This window comes from Hipposideros armiger, unplaced genomic scaffold (genome assembly GCF_001890085.2).
Source record: "Hipposideros armiger isolate ML-2016 unplaced genomic scaffold, ASM189008v1 scaffold_7, whole genome shotgun sequence".
In the NCBI taxonomy this organism is placed as follows: domain Eukaryota; kingdom Metazoa; phylum Chordata; class Mammalia; order Chiroptera; family Hipposideridae; genus Hipposideros; species Hipposideros armiger.
Window position 1 is genome coordinate 5,611,619 of NW_017731357.1, and position 6,184 is coordinate 5,617,802.

At 45.8% G+C, this 6,184-nt stretch overlaps 1 pseudogene; it reads right to left on the reverse strand.

Moving 5' to 3' along the window:
• LOC109386060 (GTP-binding nuclear protein Ran-like) overlaps window positions 1–6,184 on the reverse strand; it is a 22,113-nt pseudogene that overhangs the window by 9,101 nt on the left and 6,828 nt on the right.

Here is a 6,184-nt window from a genome sequence, read left to right on the forward strand (position 1 = left end):
TTTTTTAGCTGAGCCATCCTACCACCTGTTGGCAGCTCAGCAGCAGCTCAACTCGGGCTGGGCATCAAACCACTGTTGCTCAGAGCTCGTACTCTTGAGCGAGCTCTAACCAACTGAGCCACTCAGCCGGCCCTTATTTTCTGGGTTTTGATAGTAGCTATCCTAAATAGGTGAGGCAATATCTCCTGGTTTTGATTTGCATTTTCCTAATGATTAGTAAAATCGAGCACCTTTTCATGTGCTTGTTGCCTATTTGTATATTTTTCTTGGCGAAATCTCTGTTCAGGTCTTATGCCTATTTTTTTAAATTAGTTTCAGGTATACAAAACAATGCAATAGTTATACTTTCACCCCTCAACATAACTTTTTATATGAAGTTTTATGGTTGCATCAGCCACACACAATTCCTGATCTAGGCTTTATAATGATGAACACTTCGAATGCTTGATAGTCACCATGAAGAAGAAACTTTGGTAGCACAAGTAAGCTACTGACATTTTTTATCATCCATTTAAAATTGTGCAACAGTTGAAATGATATTTAAAGAATCTGGTAGCTTTTCCTTTAGTGGAAAGATGAAATGTTGACATTTCTTGTCGTAATGCAAATGGATTTTGAATCCAAATGTATTTTCCTATCAGGCACTTGAAAATAAAAATGAGGGTCTAATTTGCAGAAGGCACATGCATTATGAGAGCAGCTTACCTGCAGTTGTCTTGAACACCACAAAAATTGCGAATCAGCCACAAAAGGGTTAAGGTATCCCATACATGTGGAGATGGTGTTTTTTTGGGGGGTGGCAGGGGGGGGCTGCTCTCCCAGCCTCCTACTGCACTGCCAAAGCTGGCTCCATTACAACTTCTGGTGGGGCAAGAGCAGGCATGGTGACAAACTCCAAGTTAGGGTCTCCAATTAGTTTTCGAACAAGCCAAAGGAAGGGCTTTCCAAATTGTAGTTACTTTTAAGAGAAATGTCATACATAGTACCAAAGAGTCTTCTTTTGATGGAAGATGATGGATTTTGCCTTCACTTTCCTGTCCTTAGTATCCACTTTGTTGCCACACAACATGGTGAGGATGTTTTTATATACAGTTGGCCCTTGAACAACATGGGTTTGAACTGTGCGGGTCTACTTATGCACAGATTTTTTTCAATTGACCCTCACAGTTCAATTGACCCACAAAGTTCAAACCCGTGTTGTTCAAGGTCATCTGGTGGTTGGGAATTTGCATACGCAGAAGGCCGACGTGAGTTATATTCGGATCTCTGACTGTAGGTAGGTCAGTGGCCCTAACCCCTGCATTGTTCAAGAGTCAACTGTAGACAACCAAGATGGTGCAGTAGGTAAACACTGTGTTTACCTTCTCTCACAACCACATCAAAATTACAACTAATCAACAAAACAACCATTATTGAGAATCACCTAAAATCAAGCCCTACAACTAAGGACTTGCAGAAGAAGCCACCTCCAGACTGGTAGGAAGGTCAGAGACGCGGGTCCCACACCCGCATGTGACCATTAAAGATCGGGAGGGCTATTTCGGCTGTTGGGGTCCCCCCAAACCCCAGAGGAACGAGAGATCCCAGCCCCACCCCAGTCCAAGGTTCCAGTTCCAAGGAGGGAACTCCCCATAATTTTTGGTTGTGAAAACCAGCAGAGATTGTGACTGAGTGAGACTGAATGCAGCTGTACTCACAGGTACTCCTCTTAAAGGGACTGTGTGTGGATTTACCCACCAACGGAATCACTCACTCTGAGCTCCAGCGCTGGGGTAGCAGCTAGAGAGGCAGCAGGGACATATGGTGGGGAATTAAGTTGTCTGGCTTGGGATGGGGGTTGGAGAGGCGGCTTTCTCCTGGACGGGGGGAGCTGGTAGAGGCCATTGTTTATTTGCTGAGCCCTCCACCTTCCCAGTGTGCCAACATAGGCAGCTGCCATATCTGAGTCTCTGGTGTTTGTTTGCCATGCCCTGGTGATTTGAGACCTGGCCCCACCCAACTTTCAGGCACACCCAGGCTGCTTTCAGTGGATTTTTCGTGCAGACCACCAGCCTTGGCTCAAGACTTTCCTAGGGTCTCTCAAAGGTTCGCAAAACCCAGACAAGCAGCATCTGGCTTGAGTGTGTCCTGTGCCTCTGGCTGAGCAGCCTTAAGCTGGCACTAGTGGCAGCCGGCCTTGGTTCATGGCTTGGCCTCTCAAGTCACTTCCAAGCACAGCACGGGCGGCAGACATCTGCGGATTTCTTCCTGGCTCCTACTGGGTGGCCCTGGGTGGGGCATGGGCTGTGGCTGAAGTAGACCTACAGTGGATCCCCTCCAAAGGGGTCCTGGGGCTGGTGCTCCCAGTGGCAGCTTCAAAATGAGCTGGAGCATCACCCAGCCCCCTCCATGTCCGACACACCCAAGGGGTCGATGGGGCAGACACCAGGGTCCTGCTGAGGCAGATCCTGCTCCGTAGGGTCAGCTCCTGCACAACAACTCTTCCACTATAGTCAACACCAGTCCTCACAACCAGTGAGCCCAAGGGTCAGTCCCTCCCACTGATGTGCAGTTATCAACCAAAGCTCAACTACAACAGGAGGGCACACACAACCTACACAAGAGACACACCTGGAACATGTGGCTCAGGTGACCAGAAAGACTGCACCATGGAACCCCATAGCACACCCACTACATAAGGCCACTCTACTAAGACTGGAAGACATAGCAGTCCTACCTAATACATAGGAACAAACATAAGGAGGCAGCCAAAATGGGGAGACAGAGAAACATGTCCCAAATAAAAGTACAAAACAAAACTCCAGATAAAGAACTAACTGAAATGGAGATAAGCAATCTATCAGATGCAGAGTTCCAAACACTGGTTATAAGAATGCTCAATGATCTCAGTGAGAACTTCAACAGAGAGATAGGAAGCATAAAAATGGAGATGGAAACCATAAAAAAGAACCAGTCAGAAATAAAGAACACAATAATGGAAACTAATATATTATTAGGTTGGTGCAAAAGTAATTGCGGTTTCAGATCATGAATTTTAAATCATTATATCTAGGCTCAAACACATCTTTATTAATCAAAATAAGAACTGTTACAATCAATAAATTTTTGCCGATGAGAAGTAAGTTTGTTTATTCTTGTAGCATAAAAGTCTGTGCTTTGGGATTCGACGAACTCTTGGAAAGCATTTTCTGCATCCTGCTTATTGTGGAAGTGTTTTCCCTGCAAAAAGTTGTCAAGATGCTTGAAGAAGTGGTAGTTGATTGGTGAGACGTCAGGCAACCGGTTTTGGATGAGGCAAAACTTCATAGCCCAATTCGTTCAACTTTTGAAGCGTTGGTTGTGCAACGTGTGGTTGGGCATTGTCGTGGAGAAGAATTGGGCCCTTTCCATGGACCAATGCCGGCTGCAGGCATTGCAGTTTTTGGTGCATCTCATCAATTTACTGAGCATACTTCTCAGATGTAATGGTTTTCCCAGGATTCAGAAAGCTCTAGTGGATCAGACTGGCAGCAGACCACCAAACAGTGACCATGACCTTTTTTTGGTGCAAGTTTGGCTTTGGGAAGTGCTTTGGAGCTTCTTCTAGGTNGGGGGCAGGGGTTGGGGGCGGGGACTCCGGCCCTGTTGGAGCCCCGCCTGGTGGGGGCGCCAGCGGCCTTTGGAGAGGTTTCTGGATGTGCGCACTCTCGTTCTTGTTCACCTCATGACACACACCCAGAAAATTTATATAATATCTCTGACATTCAGGGGTGAATTGGAGAGTCAAAATAGGGTCTGGTGGGAAAAAATGTATTTCATTCTGTGTATTATGCAATCATGTAAATCTATACATACAATCTATAGAAAAGGTGTTAAATTTCAACTACAGTCATGCACCCTATAATGATCTTTTGGTCAACTATGAAACACATATACTATGGTGGTACCATAAGATCATAATGGAGCTGAAAAATTCCTATCACCTAGTGATGTCATAGCTGTCTTAATGTCTAGGGCATTACTCAGTGTTTGTGGTAATGCTGGTGTAAACAAACCCACTGCGCTGTCAGGCGTATAAAAGTATAGCACATAACAATTACAGCAGTTGGCTATACCACCTAGGTTTGTGTAAATGCACTCTATGATGTTAGCACAATGAAATCCTCTAAGGATGCATTTCTCAGAACGTATTCAGTCTTTAAGTGGCTCATGACTGGATGTATATACATTTTTCTAATGAAATCTTTCCAACCTTCCTTTTTATTTTTTACTTTTAACTATGGAAAATTTCAAACATATACAAAAATAGATGAGTAGATAATGAATCCCCAGCTTCAACAGTGATCAAGATCGGGCCAATTTTGTTTCATCTCTACCTCCACCTACTTCCCCCTCCTATTATATCTTTTTATTTTTTAATCATAAATTGAACTTGTGTTTTAGTTAACCTTTGCTGTATCACAAGTCACTCCCAAGTGCAGTGGCGCAAAACAACAGTAGCTTAGGATTTGTCATAATTGTGGTGGTTGGCTGGGCACTTCCCTGCAGGTTTTGACTGGACTCACTGAAGAGGGACAGTCATCTGGGCTGGAAGATCCAACATGGCCTCATTCACACGTCGGGCTGTGGACTAGGACTCCTCAGGTCTCCTCTCCTCCATGGTTTCTTATATGGCAACCAGAACCTTCCAAGAGAATCAAGGCAGAAGCCTCAAGCTTCCTGACCTAACTGTGGGAGTCCCAAGTCACTTCTGCCCCCTTTTATTGGTCAAAGCAGGTCACAAGGCCAGCCCAGAATCTGGGGTGGTGTGTGTGTGTGTGTGTAGAAATAGACTCACCCCCGGATAGGAGGAATGAAAGGTAGGAACACCTTGTAAAGTGAATATTAGTGTGGGAAGGATTGGTGGACTTTAACCAATCTACCAGTTTACTTTCATCAACATAACTTTTTTTTTTAAAGATTTTATTGGGGAATTGGGGGAAGGGGAACAGACAAGTTATTATCCTTTTGTTTTTCAGTCTAGTTGTGGAGGACATTGCTTCACTGGCCCATGTTGGTATTGTGATCATTGCGCTCTTCCGGGGTGAGGCAGATCGGTCACCAGCCATTGGACGGCCGCTCATGGAGGCTCTTGACAGCTCACACCAGCTGCCGGCCGCTCACGGTAGCTTATGGCAGCCCACTGCAGCAGGGGCTGCAGCCTATGCCACCATTGGCGACTCATGGCAGCCCAGTTCCAGGTCGAGCTGTTGTTCACCATCTTAGCTGCAGAGGGCAGTGTCACTGGCCCCCATGTGGGATCCGAACCGGGGCCCTGCTGCTCAGAGCTCACGCTCCCAAGCCAACTCTTAACCAATGAGCCACTCAGCCAGCCCTACTTTCTGTCTTTATGACTTTGGCTATTCTAGATTCCTCATATAAGTGGAATCATACTGTATTTGTCTTTTTGTGACTAGCTTATTTCACTTGGTTCATCCATGTTGTAGCATGTGTCAGAATTTACTTCCTTTTTAAGGCTGAATTATATTCCATTGTTTGTACACACCACATTTTGCTTATCCATGCATTTGTCGATGGACACTTGGGATTGCTCCCATCTTTCTGCTCTCATGAATAATGCTGCTATGAACATGGGTGTACAATATCTCTTCAAGACCCGGCTTTCAGTTCTTTTGCATATATACCCAGAAGTGGTACTGCTGGGGTCGTATGGTAGTTCCATTTTAAAAATTTTGAAGAATCACTGTACTGTTTTCCATAGTGACTGCACCACTTTACAGTCCCAACCAACAATGCACAAGGGTTCTGATTTCTCCACGTCTTCATCAATACGTTGTTGTTTTTTAAAAGATTTTTATTGGGGAATTGGGGGATGGGAACAGCGCTGGGGAATTGGGGGAAGGGGAACAGACAAATTGATGTCCTTTTTTGTTCTTCAGTCCAGTTGTTGAGGACGTTGCTTCACTGGCCCAAGTTGGCTCTTCCCAGGAGAGGCAGATCAGTCACCGGCTTCTGGACTGCCGCTCATGGTGGCTGCTGGCCGCTCACGCTGGCTGCTGGCTACACATAGTAGCCCATGGCAACCCACTGCCACAGGGGCTGCAGCCTAGCTCTCGCCGGCGACTCATGGCAGCCCAGCTCCAGGTTGAGCTGTTGTTCAGCATCTTAGCTGTAGAGGGCAGTGTCACTGGCCCTCATATGTGGG